The 18,343-nt window shown below is 42.7% G+C and overlaps 1 protein-coding gene across 3 annotated transcripts in view; it reads right to left on the bottom strand.

The window, feature by feature from the left end:
- The window catches only part of Adgrl2 (adhesion G protein-coupled receptor L2), a 618,755-nt gene that overhangs the window by 251,008 nt on the left and 349,404 nt on the right, over nucleotides 1–18,343 (bottom strand). The window contains exon 1 of one of the 3 annotated variants that reach the window (XM_085677552.2): nucleotides 5,781–6,048. The exons of 1 other annotated variant lie outside the window; for it this stretch is intronic. The gene's annotated coding sequence lies outside the window, so the exon portion shown is untranslated. Of the gene's footprint in view, nucleotides 1–1,565; nucleotides 1,654–5,780; nucleotides 6,049–18,343 lie in introns of those variants that run through there. One more of the 3 variants, XM_087897468.1, reaches the window with a different exon arrangement.

Below are 18,343 nucleotides of genomic sequence, written 5' to 3'. Positions count from 1 at the left end.
CTCTGCGCTGCCTGTCCTCTTCTGGTCCTTTCCCTTAGAGTGAGCTCCCAGAAAGCATGCTTCTGCTCCAGCTTCAGTTTCCAGAGTGAGGCGAGATGACCGGCAAGTCCTACTACCAGCATCTGCCTTCTCTTCCCAGGAAAGAAACTGGCTTTCACCAAGTCTCTCCCGAAAGTCAGCAGTGACTAAGTATTATGACATCTGTCTGTGTCTCCTGCTGGCCTGCAGATCAGGCCTTTCTTCCAGAAACTGCCCATCCCTTGCCCTCTTCCTTCACTAGACCTTCAAGTTTTCCTTTGGAACCTGTAGGATCAACTCCACTCACCAACCTCTCCCAGTCTCTGTACATGGACTCTATGTTGACAAGAATCCTTGCCAATCTTGTCTACTCTTTGGGCTACTGCTCTGGATGTGAGTTTTGAACTGCACCCCCCCAAAACAATGCAGCCCATACTGATCTTTCCCTCATCTTTCCTTTATTTTATTTTTGTTTTTATTTTTATTGAAAGTCCTACTGTGCAGCTGTGGCCAGCCTAGGATTTGATATATAGATCAGGGTGGCCTCAGATTCAGAGAAATCTACTTGCCTCAGTTTCCTGTGTGCTTTTTCAATCTTTATCCTGTTTTGTTTTGCTTTTTAAATAAGCTATCTCCAAGCTATAAAAGCAGATATGACAACTTCCGTGTCTCTTTCCACGCGCATGTGCAAAGCACCAATCCCTTCTCTGGGGGATTTCCACTGTTTCCAGCCTCTTCTGCAGCTTGCTCTCTCAACAGCCTCTTTAATCTCAAGGCCTTTCTTCATCCACGCAGATTCACACATTGTTGCCAGTAAAGTTCTTGTGAAATGCAGTTTTGCTCATATTTATATGGATTCCCATAGCTAAATACATTTGCTCCACACATTTGCTTTGCCTTCCCACCAGAAGAAATGTCTTTTCTGTTAACCTCTCACCGGTGTCAACTTCAGGTGTTGGAGTCTAAGAGGCTTGACTTCCATAGAGAACACACAAGAAAGGCCTGCTGTCCTTACGCTCAAATACGGGCACATGGGGCAGTTTTCCACATAAATTGGTGTTCAGGATTCTTTGATTTTTAGAATACAGTTATTTCATTGTTTAAAGATCTTTAATATTCCCCACTGGCTAAATGCTACACACTCCTTCACCAGGCCAACAAGGCACTGAGATTTGGTTTCTGGGAAAGATTGGAAGCATGCAGTGAAGGCAATGGAGGTTGGGGGGAAAGAGATACAGAAAAGCAGCCTGTAGTTATTGGTTGTCTTGGTTTAGATTTATGATCCTGGCACTTGAGAGGTGGAAGGAAGAGGATCTAGGTCAGCGTTGGACACTTAGCAAGCCGGACGCCAACGTAACGTACACAAGACCTTGCAAGAAACAGCTAGGACCAGACCAGAAGTATTCTGCTGTTCTTTCGCCTACCACCTCCAATCATCCACCCACCCACCCAGCAGTCCCTCCCTTCGTCTCATAATATTCTGTGCCCCAATTATGCCATGTTCAAGCCTGTCACACCCAGAGGATGCCCTGGGTCCATTGGCATACCTTTCAATGAATGCTGTCCTCTGCTCGTATCTTTAGGCAGGCAAACCGGAACAGCTAGCTCCGTGTCTGAATGTCCCTGTCCTAAAATGTTGGTGGTCATTCCAGACATGGAGAGCAGAAGTCACGCATTTGGAGCCTGCTCTCTCTATCTGATGGTGCTTGGGTGTGTTTTCAGGCGCTGGCTGCGCACGCAGGTAAGGAGGAAGGTATGTGCCTAAAGGAAGTCCTGGGCCAGCTGCACACAGGCCTTCCCCTGTAGTTACGTAAGAGTCTCCAGTCCCTGCAGCAAGGACAAAGGTTAGCAGAGGGATGGGCGGCAAGGGACGGTTTCTCTGAAGATAAAACCTTTGTTGCTTGCTGTATATACATATACCTTCCCCACAATCCCTTCCTTGATGTGGGTGACAAGCCTGCCCACTGATACAACCTCTTTGTGCCCTGGTACTGGAAAATGCAAAACATATAAAGCCATCATTAGCTGGTTGCAAGTTTGGTCTCACTTCTTACTTTACTGCGGCGAAAGGGAACCTCTAAGAGAAACTTTGAATTTCTCCTTTCTCCCTCCCTTTCCCCCTCCCAATTTAATTTTAAAATTTGCAAATTGGCTTGCAGTTTCTTCTCTTCCACAGGAAGGTAGAGTCATTTTAATGGCTGTGTGACGTCCATTTTCCTTCAGTTCCCAGGAGATGACCTCACCCATGTCCTTACCAAGATCAAAGGCGTTCTCACAACTCTCCTTCCCCCAGCCTCAAACTTTGCTCTGTCACGATCCCCTTCTAGTCCCTCTCTGGGCACAAGAACAAGACAAACTACATTGCAGCTACCTTGACTCACTGGTCTTTCCCCAATTTCAGTCCCATTAGCAATACACCTCCCTGCTAATTGCTCTTGAATTGCTGGATATTTTGTCTCCTTAAAAATGAAGTCACACTGCCTTTTGTTTTGCCTTGTTTTCCGGGGGTTAGTAGTACAGGCTTGCATTCTCAGCTTCTCAGGAGACTGGAAAGATTGTAAGTTCAAGGCAACCCCAGGCCTGGCAATTTAATGAGAGTCTGTCTCAAAATAAAAGCAGAAAGATCAGAGGGCACTATAAATGAGCATGAAATGACCGTATGTAACCCCATCTATTTCAACTACATAACTAGGGTCTGGGGAAGTGGTTCAGCAGACAATGGCACCTGCTGTGCAGGGGTAAGGAGGGTACTCAGATCCCAACCATTCCTGTAAATGGAAGGTAGCTGCAGTGGCTGTCCCTAATCCCCTAACACATGGGGCATAGCTAGGAGATTCCTGGAACAAGCTCCCCAGCTGGACCGACTGGACTTGGAAAGCTCTGGGTGCGTGAGAGACCCTGCCTTAATAAAATGTAGATTGAGGAAGATACCTAATGTCAACTTAGGGCTTCTACATACATGCATACACAAAAGTATGTTTATCCACACAACACGTGTGCCCACATGCATATACACTTGTGTGCATATCACATGTGTGCACACACCAAAACTCTCAAAAAAATGTATAAGTAACAAGAGGAATGGAGACATAGCTTAGTGGTAGATACCAGCACACATGGAAAACAAATAAAAATCGTTAAATATTGAAATTGAGGTGTGGTTTTTTAAAACATGCATATGCTAATTACTTTGAGCTCATATTTATTTTTGCTTTCTGATAGTGGATGTCTGATCATGATAGACTCTTGAAGACAAATTTTTCAAGTCCAGTGCATTAGCAACTCACAACTCTGGAAAACCAGTATTTCAGATTCTGCCTGCCATAGGTCAAGACGAATGAGAAATGTCCCATATCCAGCTACAGGTTGTGACTATTTTTTGTTTCTTAAGATATGACTATTGTTTAAGACATAGACTTTTGGGAAATGATATTTAAAAACTTTCTCCTCAGTTTATTTCCCAGAAAACTTTTGGACTTTCCTAAGGAACTATTTCACATGGTTTTCATAATTTACCTTAAATCTTAAAATGAAGGTAGGACCATCACATGATCTTCATAAGATCCCTCTGTCTTATATAAGAACAAGGGTAAAAGATTGGCTGAAAATGAGTCAGTCTCCCAGGACTTTCCTGAAAACTATCTTATGGAAGGCCACAGGTCTTCCGTATGACGCAGGCTCTTCAGGGTAGTAATGCTAACCCTGTTTCCTGGAGAAACTGAGTTGTGATGTGGGGACTGAGTCTACCTTGCTCGCTCTCCTGTGCTGTGGGATGTAGAGCAGGGGAGGTGCATCATGAACGTTTGCACATATGTTGGCAAGGAAACAGTGTTGGTGTGACCAAATGAACATGTGGAACTTGACCAAGCACCCTAAGATGGTATAGGGGAATACCTATACCATCTTCTGAAGGGAGTATCATATACCTTTGGGGTTGTAATGTCCCTGTAGTATGTGCTCAAGATGCTTAGGAATTTGGTTGAATCTGATCTCTGGTAAGATTCAAAGGGCAGAGTGGAGGCTCTGACCCCTGGACTTACTGTAATTAAATACTTACAGAAAGAAACAAGCCAGTTTTTGGCCTGAAGCCTCTGGCCCCGGCTGAGGCTGGCCACAATAGACTGGATTCCATAGACTAGGAGACAGTCCAGTTGTGCTCAGCACCTAGTTTCTCCCAGAGTTTAATTATAAATTTACACTTTTAGTAATGCTGTTTCACCATTTACAAAGCATGATCGGGTTAGACAGTTATGTGAAATGTTGGGTACAAGCGTTGCGAAAACTGGTCGAAACGCTACAGGTCAAACACTGATAAATCGGTGTCACAGTGACATTTATTGCACCCTCCTCCATTTTTATAAATACCCAAACATTTTATTTTAATCGAAAAGAAAGCAAGGTATGTCACTGAAGAAAATCTCAGACGCCTTTTTGTGCTTATTAGTTAAAGCAAGCAGAAACATCTGAAATCTGTTTGCTAAGTACAGTGTGATGGGAACGAGCCTGCAGGCACAGTGTGCCGTCCCCTGTCTTCTTGCCAGGTCTGCTTAGCCCCAACGTATTAATGAACAAGTGCAAGTATTTGAAGAATCAGCATTTCCGCATTTGCATGCAAACTCTCACGCTGGGTAATTATACACAGAGCTGGCACTCAAATTAATTAAAGCTGATTTCTCTGTGACTGCAAACTGGTCCTATCTCCCCACTTTGCCTGCCTATGAAGTCATCACTCTCCATTCAATGTGACACTTCTGTCCCTGGTCTTCTCAGGGTTGTTCATGTTTGACAATTGTGAATCAGGCAATATTTTGGAGAGAAGCTGACAATAGCTGGGGGGGCATTCTGTTTTGCCCCCCTCCCCCGTTCATGGTATCAAGATAAAGGACAGCTTCTGAACGCTTGCTTTGTAATTATCTCAAATAATAACGCAGACAAATTACACGTATTGTTCCAGCGGGTTCCCTCCCCTCTCCGATGACTCCGCCCACTTGATTAGAGCTTGCAAACAATTCATCAAACTTAAAATTTTTGTTTATTTGATGTTAGCAGACAATTAGTCTTGATGGGCTTAGTCCTAATTTTGAAAAGGCTATAACAAATGGTGTTTTCCTTTCAGAGCTCTGGCTTACACCGTTCAAGATCAGGGAGATTAGGAGAGAGAGAAGCAGTGGTGACTGCTAGATTTGATTAAGACGTTTTGAGTCCTCATCAAATAGAGCAGAATTGAAACGGAGACTCGTATTTGCCGAGGAGATCCCCGCATGTTAGCAGTCCTGGGACGGAAGGCTTTCCTAGGCTCTTCTGCAATCAAGCCATCTCCTCTAGTTTCTCACTTCTTCTGAAGGAACTCTTTCTGCGACAATTCTTTTAAAAAGGCATCCTCAGAGTAATTAAGATATTGCTATGTTTCTCATTCATAAATTTAAAGCTCTAGATGTGGGTAGTTCCCAAACATCCCCAGATAGGGCCCCTGGAGAGGAGTGGTTGTGACATATCTCCCTGATGTCACTCCTCACCACTCAGACACCATTCACCCTCCTTCTTATTTCTCTGCATCGCATTAGACAGAAATGGCATAGACTGCTCCTGCCCGGACTGGCTGTCTCTTTTGTAGAGCAAGCACCAAACAGTTCTGTCCCTCCAGTTCAGGATGTTGAACCACGCTCCAGGTTTGTCCTAGTAATCTACATTTGAAAGGCGAGATCTAGGAGGACATTTATAATGCGCCTCTAAGCTCACAACAAGAACTGAATGGGCCTTACCTTATCAGGAATCCTGGATCCACACAGAATGCCACCGCTATTAGCTCCTTTCAAACTGAGACAAGTAGTCCAAGAGAGGGAGTCCTGAGCCCTTATGGGAGAGGCTGCTGACCAGACCAGTCACAACACCAGCACTGGGATCCTCTGAAGCCTGCCTTTCTGGCCCATCATGAATTTCCTACGCAGACAGGTGTCATATTGGCACGGATTTCGTTGCCAAGTACATTTTAAGAGATGGGCGTGGCTGCCATTAAGTAGCCAGTTCCACTGGTCTTTAAACTCTCTTCACCCCCTTTGCTTTCAATATTGCGCTCAGGCACCCGGTGACTTCATGAGGGACCCACACACAGGGCTCAGCTCACTGAGGTGTGGGAACAGTATCGAGAGTTAAGTAGTACAGTCATTGCCGTACACAATGCCCGTCGCTACTGGCAAATACCTATTTGCTGAATCAGGATTGGGCTGCGGGAAGCAGGACTGGGCAGTCCGACGGCTCTCTGTTTGTTTCCTTTTTGCAAACCATCCTCTTCTAATTAGCCAGTTAGCAAAAAAGAGATTCTTCTTTTGATATTTATTCTTTAACACGAAAGCTTTCATCATCAAGGATTACTCCATTTCAATCTTTTTTTTTTAATTACAGCCAACGTTTACAAAACAAAAGACAGAGTCCCCTTAATAATTACAATTAAGTCATTGCGTATCTTGGCCATTTTGCTCTTAAATTGTTGAATGGCAAATCAAACACATATGTCAGTTATGATTAAAACATTAGGTAGGCTATTCATTACTTCTTTTTCAGAGAAAAGAAGTGTTCTGTAAACTTCTTGAAAGAATTTAGTAATTTGCTTTCTCTCCTTCCTTCCTCCTCCCCCTCCTTACAATTTCAAGAGCAGGCAGTTGGCAAAATCACTCAATAAATGAGCTAAAATTTTTGATTAAAGTATTAAAAATTGTTGTTAGCTGCCTATCTATCTTATAGACATGATATAAATAGGATTTAGGATATGTCACAGTCAAATATATTATCTGTTAATATAAGTACTAGCATAAACAAAACAATGTTTAGACAGCAAAGGGCTCAGTGCATGTGAAAGGCCTGACATTGGCATATGATTTGGACTTGTGTGGTCAATGGACTCAGAGGTGAGGTTTTAATGTTCTCAAACCTCTTGACTCCTTGGTGACATTTGAATCAAGTGAACTGACAATTTTAAAACTTTTTTAATCTTAACTATCAAAGTTTCAACCAATATGCATCTTAAAGTAGGGCTTTCTGCTGGATGGTGGTGGTGCACACCTTTAATCCCAGCATTCAGGAGGCAGAGACAGGCAGAGATCATTGAGTCTGAGGCCCACCTGCTCTACAGAGTGAGTTGCAGGACAGCCTGAGCTGTTAACTGTGAAACCCTGTCTCAAAAAAAGGAGGTATACTGCATTTGCTTCAATCTGCCTCTAAACATCACAAAATTGACACAAAATGATGCTCACTTAGTATCTGATAAAGAAAATTTTGCAGACATGTTTATAATTACACAAATGGAAACTGTAAGTGATACAGGTTAGCTCACCTTTAACCTACTGTGGTTTTCCCCTATGTATTGAAATGATATATGTTATGCCTATAGGAGCACATGGGAATCATTTCCTAAGTAATAGGACTCCAAATCACTCTGAAAAGAGCATACAGCTCTCAGATTACTCTTTCTTATTTTATTGATTTTAAAGATTGCTCTACTATCTATCTATCATCTATCTATCTATCTATCTATCATCTATCTATGTATCATCTATCTATCATCTATATGGTGTGCGTGTGTGTGTGTGTGTGTGTGTGTGTGTACGCGCGTATACATGCACGCACACACTACATGTGTGCAGGCACCCACAGAGAACACAAGAAGGTATCAGATAACCTGAACTGGAATGTCAGACAGTTGTAAGCTGCTCACTGTGGGTGCTGGGAACTGAACTCTTGTACTCTGAAGAGAAGCAGACAGAGGAACCCACTGGGCTGTCTCTCTAGCACCCACTCTCATCTTAAGTAAAGCTCTTCATTAGTTTTAACCATTACATTTCTGAATAATCTTTTCTTTAGTGTGAATCTTTTTTCTTTCCGAAAAGCTTCATAGGACAAATTTGATCCCTATTCCACATGAAAGTTATCCAACTGTTTGAAAATGGCTATCATTTTCCCCAACATCTTCTGATTTTCCAGATGGAACATTCCTTTAATCATTATACTATGATATGGCTTTTAAGGCCTATCATCATGTTGGATGGATTCCAGCCTGTCTGTGTCTCCCCTAAATGTGGCAGTCAGAACTGAATGTATTACTTGAAATGTGGTCTAATTATGCAGAATGAAAGTGTGCTGCAGTTGCACGCCACTCTATTGAAAGTCATTTATAGAGGCAGGAAACACACTCAGAGGAGGGGGTGGCGTCCTCATCATATTCTTGGTTCTTGAACTTTCATAAAACTAAAATGTCCATCTTTTACAGACAGAACTCTGGTTAATCAAATCTCTTGGGTCTTGTTCTTGTTGGAATTAATGTTTTGAGTGGAAAAAATTAGCTGTGTGTCCGTCTATACTAGAGTTTATTTTTGGTGCTCGTCCAGCATTCTAATTACCTGTGCTTTTGCTGTTGTGTTTTTTTTTTTTAAAGCCTGACTTGACCATCCAATGGGTTTGTTATTGTACATCATTTGTTAAAAGGTTTCTGAGTGGTTTCTGGTTGTCAGACTTTGTGCTGGGCACTGATGATACCAAGAACAAGATGATACCTTGCCCATGATGACAATGCCGTAGATGCTGTCTTCAAAATGACTGGTATAAAAAAGAAAAAGAAAGTGGTTGTGTGTGTCTCGAACAGCTCTCCCCAGGGCGATGAGAGATAGCTATTTGGCACTAAGCTAGTAAGAAAAGACTTTATTAAATGTTTTTTTTTTTTTCAAGGATGGTTAAGAAGCAAGTGAGGAACATGATGGCACTTATTAAACACAGCACCCTGATGAGTAAATAGTTTTAACTCTTGCTTACAGCTGAGAATTGAGGGTCAGGAAATGGATGGAAGTTTCACAGGTGGACTTGGCCCATGTGTTTTAGCACTGCTACGTGAATGCTAAGCATCCACTCCAAAGTCTGCTCCTAATCACTTCCAAGGAAGCCACCCTTACATGTTGGAAGCGTCAAACATATTAACATCTCGTTCTAATTTAGCTTCTAGGAATGTGTATTTTGATCGAAAGACTTGCCAGATCCAGGTCCACACTCTTCTGTAGTGGGAAGGATGGTGGGTTACCTGGAGACTGTTTTATTTTCGATGGACCTATACTAATGTGTAATAGCCAATGGTGTCTTTTCAAAATGTTCTCTGTTACTTTAACCAGGCTGTAAATTTTCTTAAAGAATAAGGTTCAGTCCAGCATCTACCTCGAATTCTTGCTAAATCATCTCAGCATTGACTGAGTCTTTCTGATTCGATCCTCTTTTCTTTGATGTTGTAAACCATACCAGGCAGAGCTGCTCACCAGAAATTCCGTTATAGAGAAAGCCCCAGAACTTACTTGTATCCATTCATTTCAACTTCTTGGGGTTCATTTACTGTAATTGAATTTATTGAAAGGAAAGTAAAAATTGAATTTGTTCTGCAAAAGGCTTTACATATAAAAACGTATCTCAGAAATGCTCCTTGAAAAATATCTACCTAACAGGAGCAGCGTGGAGGTAGGGATTGTGCAAGGATCTTTTGTAAAGAAATAAGATACGGTTAGAGAAATCTTCAGATTTGGGGACTAGGGAAGTGACTCAATTGGTCAAATACTTGTTTAGTCTTCAGGAAACCCTGAGTTTGATCCCTCGCAGCTTCCGTAGTCCCAACATTCAGAAAATGGAGGCAGAAGGGTTAGAAATTGAATATCACCCAAAAGAGTTCCAAGTTAGCCTGGGCTACATGAAACCTTATCTTGAAAGTGAAAGCCAAGACCAAAAACAATTACAATTCACAAGTCAAAATTACGTTTGATAATGAAAGCGCATTGTGCAGCCTTTCTCCCTGACGACGATGTGGAGACACGGTGCTGTTATGCTAATTTACTGCAGCTGGAAGACCATCCTCACTGAAAAATTGAAAAAAACCGAATTTTGATCAGTTACTTGCAGAAGGGCAATTATGGGAGCTGGTCTGGTTTCATTATCCAAGATGAGTGGGGCAGAACGCAAAGCTGAAGCAAAAACCATGCAAGGCACATCAGGTTTGAGAGTTCTTTTTGTTTCAATTATCTAAGTTGTCATTAGTAAGTGCTTTGAAATATATGATCCTGTTGTTGAGGTGGCTGTTTCAGGAAAAAATAATTGTTTTTCTACTAAATTTTACTGTAATGTTGCTAATAGTTAACCTTATGTCATTATGTGCCAGGTATTACAATGTTAAACATTTTCCATACGTTTTGATATTTTTTTTTAATTTGTCTCAACTCTGTAATAGGAGACCATCCTATCATTTCCTCTAAACAAAGGAGAAAACAGAGGCAAAAAGAAATCACACATCTTGTTCACTTCACACTGTTAACAAACAGTGGAGCCAGGACTGAAACCCAGGCAGAATGTAGAACTTACACCTCTTTGCTTTTATTTTGCGGCCACTAGATGCTCTTTAACACACACCTAATACTCGTACGCGTTCTTCTATGACCTATACTCTCATGAAAGAGAGGTTAATCCTCCTAATTTATTTTATAGAGTTAAACATTCCTTAATGTCTGATCCAAATTGAGTACAAAGTGTATGACTTCTATTAGGATTCAGCTCAAGAGAGTCAACTTGACTTCATCAGACAAGACAACAGGCGTTGCCTCTGCTTCCCTGCGTAGGTGCCCATCTGTGCCCATAACAAACACTTCACCTATTTGTTTGCATGTCTCCTTATCAACAAGCCCTTAAACACTACAAGCCCTTGAGGACATTTGTGGAATGAATCGATAACTGGGGCCCAGTTCTTATCATTTCTTTATCATTTTTTTGACATATAATTTTCCCTGCCAGGTACCACTTTGTCTCCTGATGGGGTGAGGCAGAACACTGCCTTCTCTAGATGGAATTAATGTTCTCCCTGCTTACCAAAGCAAAGAGGTAAAGAGACATAGACTCACTGACTCTCCGCTCAAGCAAGAAACTTTTATCTTTGTGTGTGTGTGTGTGTGTGTGTGTGTGTGTGTGTGCGCGCGCATGTGTGTGTGTGTGTGTGTGTGTGTCTCAAATAGGGTTGGGTGGAGTTGAACTCCCTAAACATTCAAGGATGACCTTGAACTTCTGGTTCTCCTACCTGCACCTCTGGAGTGCTGGGACTATGGATGTACCCCAATTTACCCAGTTTCTGCAGTGCTGGGCATCAAACCCATGGCTTCCTCCATGCTATGCAAGTACTCTACTAACTAAGCTGCGCCTCCCATCCACAAGGAATATTTTTTTAAAGCAAACGCATTTAAAAGTCTGAACCTGCAGTCTTCATCTTGATTGTCCTCACTTTTTCTCATTGCTGGGGATAGATGAGACTGGATGCTGTTCTTCTTAAAATCTCACTTGCTAAGTTATTTGACCTATAGTTCAAACAGGGAAGAAAGTCATAGTGTTGCTGCTCCAAGATAAACCCGAGGGGCAAACAGTCAACTGCCAGCTAAAATAGTAACAGAATATTGCTATTTCTTTCTTACTTCCGTAATCAGGTATTCATTAAATAAAAGACAGGGTGCAGGTGGGAAGCTGAAGCCAGGTTCCAAGGAGGTTGTAGAGGACAGGGCACATTGCACGCAGCAATTAGGACTAAGTTTACTTGGGAGAGAAAAGTGGGCGGCATCCTGAGGCTCATCACCAACTATATGGAAACCTGAGGGCACATGAGCTCTGAGTCCTAGAGACAACCAGTGTAGCAATGGGCTCATGGGCAGGGGAAATGGTGTGCTAGCCCAGGTTCATCTTGTGTGAACATTTTTCTGATAAAAAAAAAAAAGTAACAAATTTTAGGCTTTCATTTTCATGGAATGGCCTTTTAAAAATCCTCTTACATCAGAGGTTCAAATACCAGATGCCTGGAAAGGTCAAGTGAGTTAAGACTAGGAGACTGGTCTTTGTCAGCAGGGGCCTGGTGCATAGGCATGGGGATCGCTGCTACCATTTTCAACTTTATTTTTCTTCTTCTTCTTCTTCTTCTTCTTCTTCTTCTTCTTCTTCTTCTTCTTCTTCTTCTTCTTCTTCTTCTTCTTCTTCTTCTTCCTCTTTCTCCTCCTCCTCCTCTTCCTCTTCCTCTTCTTGGCTTTTTGATATAGGGTTTCTCTGTATAACAACGGTTCTGGCTGTCCTGGAACTCTCTTGCTTTGTAGACCAGATTGGCCTTGAAATCACAGAGATCTGCTGCCTCTGCAGGGATTAAAGGCATGCACCACCAGCGCCAGGCCCACTTTCAACTTTCTATATGTTTATGTATCCAAATTTTTATGGGATAATTTTTAAAATATTGATATATAATTGAATATTTTGCTAAATAAACTAGCAAGAAGTTACGTGTGGTCATTCTTCAATACCTCACTTAACTTTTTAGTCTAGCAGAGTACTGGGCCTTTTTTTTTTAACAGCTTACTGAAAAGAATATTAGGAACATCGAGAAAATCACACTGGGTAAGACAGTTTATAACTTGATCCTATCTTCATTAACACCATCAATTTTCCTTCACCTAGCTATTCTGTGCCCTCCTTTCCCTACATTGCCTTTGTTTTTGTCCTGTAGTAATCAGCAAAGGAGCACAACATACAATGACCTGTTGTTCAAGGAATCGGTCCAGCATTGCTGGGCACAGACTGGTTGGCAATTCTGCTATCCCACATAATTCAATCTGTTGAAGTAATTGGATCTTTGCTTGGCAGGAGGATGAATATAAACACTTTCAAAATACATTATTTAATTTGGTTTTAAATATCCTTATATATGTAAGGCTAGGAGAAAGTGACTTGAAAATATGCAAGCCACCTTGCTCCAGTCTAAATAACTCTTGCTAACTGAAAGCCTTAAAAATAAAATAGAGTAGACATTATCCAAGTATATTGGTATGTATAATCAAAATAGTCTTTATTTTTAAATTATTGTTTCTTTCCTCCAGTGTAGAGATTCTCATGCACTTACAGGAGTTTTGGCTAATGCTTTGTTTAGCCTTATTCACTCTCTGTGCTAAACAAACCCAACAGAGCTGAGCCCAGTGAGTGCCGGGATGGGGGCTAAAACTAAGCGTAACCACCAGATAAAAAGCATGGCAGCCTTGGGATTGACGCGGCAAAATCTTGCTCTCCCAGAGAGCCAAGAAACAAGATTTATCTCGTCTTTCTCCTATGAGGTTGGTGTGACCCTGCCAAATGGCTGTCTCACAAGTTTACTGCACTTGGGCCAGTGGGAGAGGGAGGACTGGGGATTTTCGTAAAAAACACTTGGGCTCTCCACAGCTCCTGCACTCTTTTAAGAAAGCAAAAACTTCACAAGAATCTCATCACTGTTGCCTCAGTGCTGGTCAGAACTTCTTCAGAAGCAGCTTTCTAACACCCGATTCTCATCTAGTGCTTCTGAAAGGACTTCATCTCATGAGCTGTGGCAGAAGCTTCCACGGCAGGCAACTCAATAAGGTTCAGATTAAGCGCGGGAAACATATCTTTTGAGGTAGCATTCTAAAGGCAGGGAGCAGCAAGAATAAAAAAAGTCATGTGCTTCCTGTAATATTTTACTGCATGCTGTAAGGAACCTAGCAGGAAAAGGAGGCTTGCCGGGGAAGGGGAACAGAAATAAACACACAGGGACAAGACCAGTTAATAAAGAAGAGAAGCAGGTTGCCAGCGTGGCAATTTTTAGCTGAAGAAACTAAAGAAACACCACCACCTAAAACAAACACAGCCCAGGAGCTGCTGGATAGGAGCTAAAACAACTCCCTTTATATTTTAGAAATTCCCCCTGCGTGCATGCATGTGCGTGCAAACACACACACACACACACACACACACACACACACACACACACACGCAAAATCATCCATCAGGCGCAAGAGCATCCCCCCCCACACACACCTTGTGGTTAGTGGTGAGGAGTGGGTAGATGCCAACATTCACATTGCAAATGAGGCTTCAAGCAAACTGGAGATACTGAATGGGTAGAAGGGATGGTTTCTGTTGTCGATAATGTGGACCCCAGCTAGAAAGCAGGAAAGCAATTTGCTTCCGTTGTCAATCACGTCCCTTTCTCTTCTTCCTCTTAGCCTTGTGAGTGAGTTCAGGGACAGACCCTCATTAAGGAGGAATGGAAGACATGAGGAAGTCAGAGTTGCAAACTCCTGGAAAGAGATGGCATCAGGAGATTGGGTCTTATCATGCTTTCAAAATTCCCCGCTAGGGTTACCCTCAAGAAAGTTTTATAATCTCTGTCTAGTAAATGAGCAATTGCCATCTGTGAGATTAGATTACTCAAAAATGCTAGTTTAGCCCAGGCTTCAAGCACACCTATTTTTTTTTTCTTTCTGCCTTTTCTGACCTCTTCCATCATTTCACCCCCAAGGCCATTTTTTAAGTTCCATTGCTCCCTCCTCATCCACACAGACCCCCTTGACAGTCACCTCTGCCTGGGGGTGGCATATGACAGTAGAGGAAGTGAGGTGAGGGGGGGTGAAGTGTGCCTTTTGTCATACTTCCCAAATGCCACTGTCCAGTGTTTCCCACCCTTTCATTTATACCTCAAGATGAGATATGAAGATGTTCTGAAAAACTGGGGTCTTACAGAATATTTTCTTCCTTTACAAACAGAATAGCTGGTTGGAATTTGTTTCCCTAGATAAATGTCTCTACCCGAAGTCTTGGAATTTCCGAAGGAGACAGCCTGTTATATATTTCTGAAATCTGGAAGTGTGTAAAATATAGCTGGTGCTTAATAAATCTGTGCTGAATAAGCGAATAATCTTTAGAAAATCTAATATTCTATTGGATAGTCATTCAGCAAGGTTGAAGATCAGAAACTGGGAAAGAATTGTGAAACCAGCCCAAAGGAGTCTAGGCAGGCAAAAGTGCAAACTATCCAAAGTTAACCTTACTGCCAGGAAACGGAGGCAAAGGCTACTGTGTCGCTGAGGCAGTGAGCTCACACAGACCACTGTGCAAAAAGTCACATTGGAAAACATTCTGCGTAAAACTGTAGCTTTTAGCAGGATAGTTATAGACTTGCTTTTTGAAGGGGGCGGGAAATCCCAGGGATATTCTTCACCCTTACCTGAGAAAAATGGACATTTATGTTGAGTAGGAAGGTTAACATCTCAGGCAAACTTACATCTCAGGTAAAGAAACTTCATCAAGATGAAGCCTTTGAATGGGGACCTTCCAGGTGCGGAAGAGGCCTTTCAAGGCGGCTTCTGTTCCGATTCAGAACAATAGGCATCTATCCAGCATACTTACAAATTCCATCCATTCCACAGGGTTGAACTGAAAGAAAGGAGTCTCATAGCAAGCCACCCCCTCTCTGCGGAGGTTACAGAATGTTCAAGAACACCCCACAGAGAAGAAGAATCACACAGCTGGATTATAGTCCAACCCTCAGCTCTCATATCCTGAGAGAGGCACACAGTAGGTTCACAACACACAATAAATACAGCAAAAGGATGGGGCTTGTGCCTTGAAGCTTCAGCTACTTGCTAAATACATTTAAGAGACATTGCTGTCAGTAATTGATCTCTGCTTCTGCAAAATACTTTGTCGTACTTCTCAAATGTAAGGGGCCTACAATTCCCTGAGACCCAGAGGCCGGCGCAGTTCTTGAGGGGAAGTTGTCCTTACTTTGATTTAATTAATGGCTGTCTATGCTTGTGTATGCGTGTGTGTGTTTGTGAATGTGATTGTGTGATTGTGTGTGCATGTGTGTGTGTGTGTGTGTGTGTGTGTACATCTATGCACAGTGCATGGAGTGCACATTCGGGTCAAGGGAGAGAGACATCAGAAGTCCTGCTCTATCCCTTTGACACAGGCTCTCTCACCCTGAGCCCAGAGCTCTGTTTTCAGGTAGCCTGACAGCTAGCAAGCCCCAGCAACCCTCCTGTCTGTGCCTCCCTCACACCTCCTTTGCTGCTCCCCATAAACATGTGTGCCGGATCACAGGCACACAGTGTCACCTTTGTGTGGGTGCCAGGTGTCTGAACTCAGTTCTGAGGCTGTGCCTGGCCTGCCTTTATTTATTTGTTTATTTGTTTGTTTGTTTATTTAAGAGGTGGTCTCTCTGTGTAGTCCTGACTGACCTGGAACTCATTGTGTAGATCTGACTCATCTGTCTGTGCCTCCCAAGTGCTGGATTCAAGATTGTGCACCACCACCCTTGGCTCATGCATGGCTTTTTATGTGGGTGCTGGAGTCCCCAACTCGGCTGTTTAAACTAGTCTGGGAAGATGTCTTCCCCACGAGCCCATCTCCTTTCTGCTCCTTCATCTCTCTTCCCCTGGCAATAGCTTTCTTTCTCTAATAGTTTCCTTATTGCAATGGCAGAAAGAAATGTGGATATGTACGTATATACATGTGTACATACATATGAGCCAACTAGGATCTGGACTGTTGCTTTTTAAAATGCTTTTGTAGCCAAACAGATGTATTTCTAAATTTTACTTGTGTTCATTCACGGGCTTCTACACTATATTTAGGATCCATTGCTCATTTTCTTATCATTTTTGATTTCGTTGCTTTTGTTTTACATGGGAGGAGCTGGAGGTCAGATGCGAGCCCGACTGTTCTGTTAAAGACACGTGAAAATCAGGGAGAAACTGTACGGTTAACAGCATGAATCATCTGCTTTTATAACAACAGGAATGTAAACAAGCGTTCCGTGGAGCCCCACCTGCCTGACTGCTGTTGCGGGTCTGTGTGTATCTGGGGGGGAAACAATTCCTCCTTCTCAAGGCTGAACTAAAATTAGGCTCCACCTGCAAGATGTTAATGAAGCGTGCACAGCTGCATTCTGGAAACAAGTTACCCAGATTGCTTTTGGAGCACTCTGTGTCAGTGCAAACTTGTTAGCTCTTTGCCTAATTCCCAAAATGTAGTATTAATGTTAATGGTAATTATTAGCACAATAACCAACTGATAAGTAATCTCAAAATAGATCCAATATTATCAGATTTGAAATATATTCTGATTTTTTTTTCTAAAGCCACACATCCTGCCTAGGTTAACCCCTTATTCACTGATGCTTTCCTTCCTCTCTGCATTCACTTTCATTCAGGGACAGGGGACTGGGGGAAGTCACTGGAAAAGGGCCCAGACAGTTCCGCCTTCCATGGGGCTCCTTGCAGGAGAGGAATGGGAATCGTATACTTTCCTTCCCTTGATCCCTTCTGTGGATTCTGGAGCTTTCTTCAGAACAGAAGATTCAAATAAAAACCAAATCCCACCAGGCTTGGGTCCAACTTTTTCTCCAGATTTAAGATAGGGACACAGCCTGTGAATTCTTGCCAGAGAAGGCAAGTCACTGCTCCTAAGGAGGACATGCCTTCACAGCTCTACTCTGTAGGCCAAAGTGTCCATTCTTGACCCCACCACTCTTCTAGATTACACTTCAGCACTTGCCCTCAGAGCGAACAGGTTATTAGAGTTTATTTATTTACTAAAATATATGTGTCAAAAATCTCCAGCTGTTGAGGTGTGGAGACAAGTGGTTAAGATGGGGCCCAGCACAATGAACCCATGTAAGAACGCAGCCGGGAGTGGAATTGGGGGTGCACGATCCCAGGTTGAGGGAGGTGGAGACAAGCAGATCCCTGGCCAGCTACACTATGGATGGATAATCGAAGTAGAAGAGGAAGGGTACACAAGTCATCCTCTGGTTTCTACATGCATTTAACCCCATCACCACCACCCCCAGGACCCCCCCCCACACACACAAGCACACACACAAAATACTTTAAATGTCAAAGACTCTGTAATTGGGGGAAGGGTAACCTCCACTTCATATAAATTCAGCTCGGAAAACCATCTGCGAAACCGTCTTTACCATTTCTTTTATTGCACTGTCTTTAGTCTTGAAGGGAGCAGGACAAGTCGGCAGTGCTTCCGATTTGACCTCCTCCCAATGTCACAGGTGTCACGGTAAGGATTCTTACTCGTTTTTATACTGCTTTCTAAAAGCTCTCTGAGACTCTTCTTAAAAATCAGCTAGAAGTCAAATAGGCTCAATTAGGTCCCGAGCGGCAAATTCAGTCTCTGTTAGAGATTAAACAATGGAGAAAATAGCGAGGCTAACGAGAAGGCTGCTTTTCATTACCCTATCTGATTTCATTAGCCTAATTCACGCTTATTAATTATTGGTTTGATGAAATCATCAATGCGGGCATGCCAGGCTCGTGACGGCTACGTATGGGAAATATTCTGTCTTTCTCAGGCCCTTCCTATAGTGCTGAGATAATATCCCATTTTACTCCCTTTCAATAAGCTGTCCGACTCCATAACTGTACCGCCTATGAAGCCGGCGTCCCGGGAATAAACACGGGGTTTACCCACAGCTCTGCTT

Source organism: Myodes glareolus, chromosome 17 (genome assembly GCF_982192425.1).
Source record: "Myodes glareolus chromosome 17, mMyoGla1.1, whole genome shotgun sequence".
Lineage (NCBI taxonomy): Eukaryota > Metazoa > Chordata > Mammalia > Rodentia > Cricetidae > Myodes > Myodes glareolus.
The sequence above is the reverse complement of the archived record's forward strand: the minus strand, read 5'-3'. Positions and strand labels throughout refer to the sequence as shown.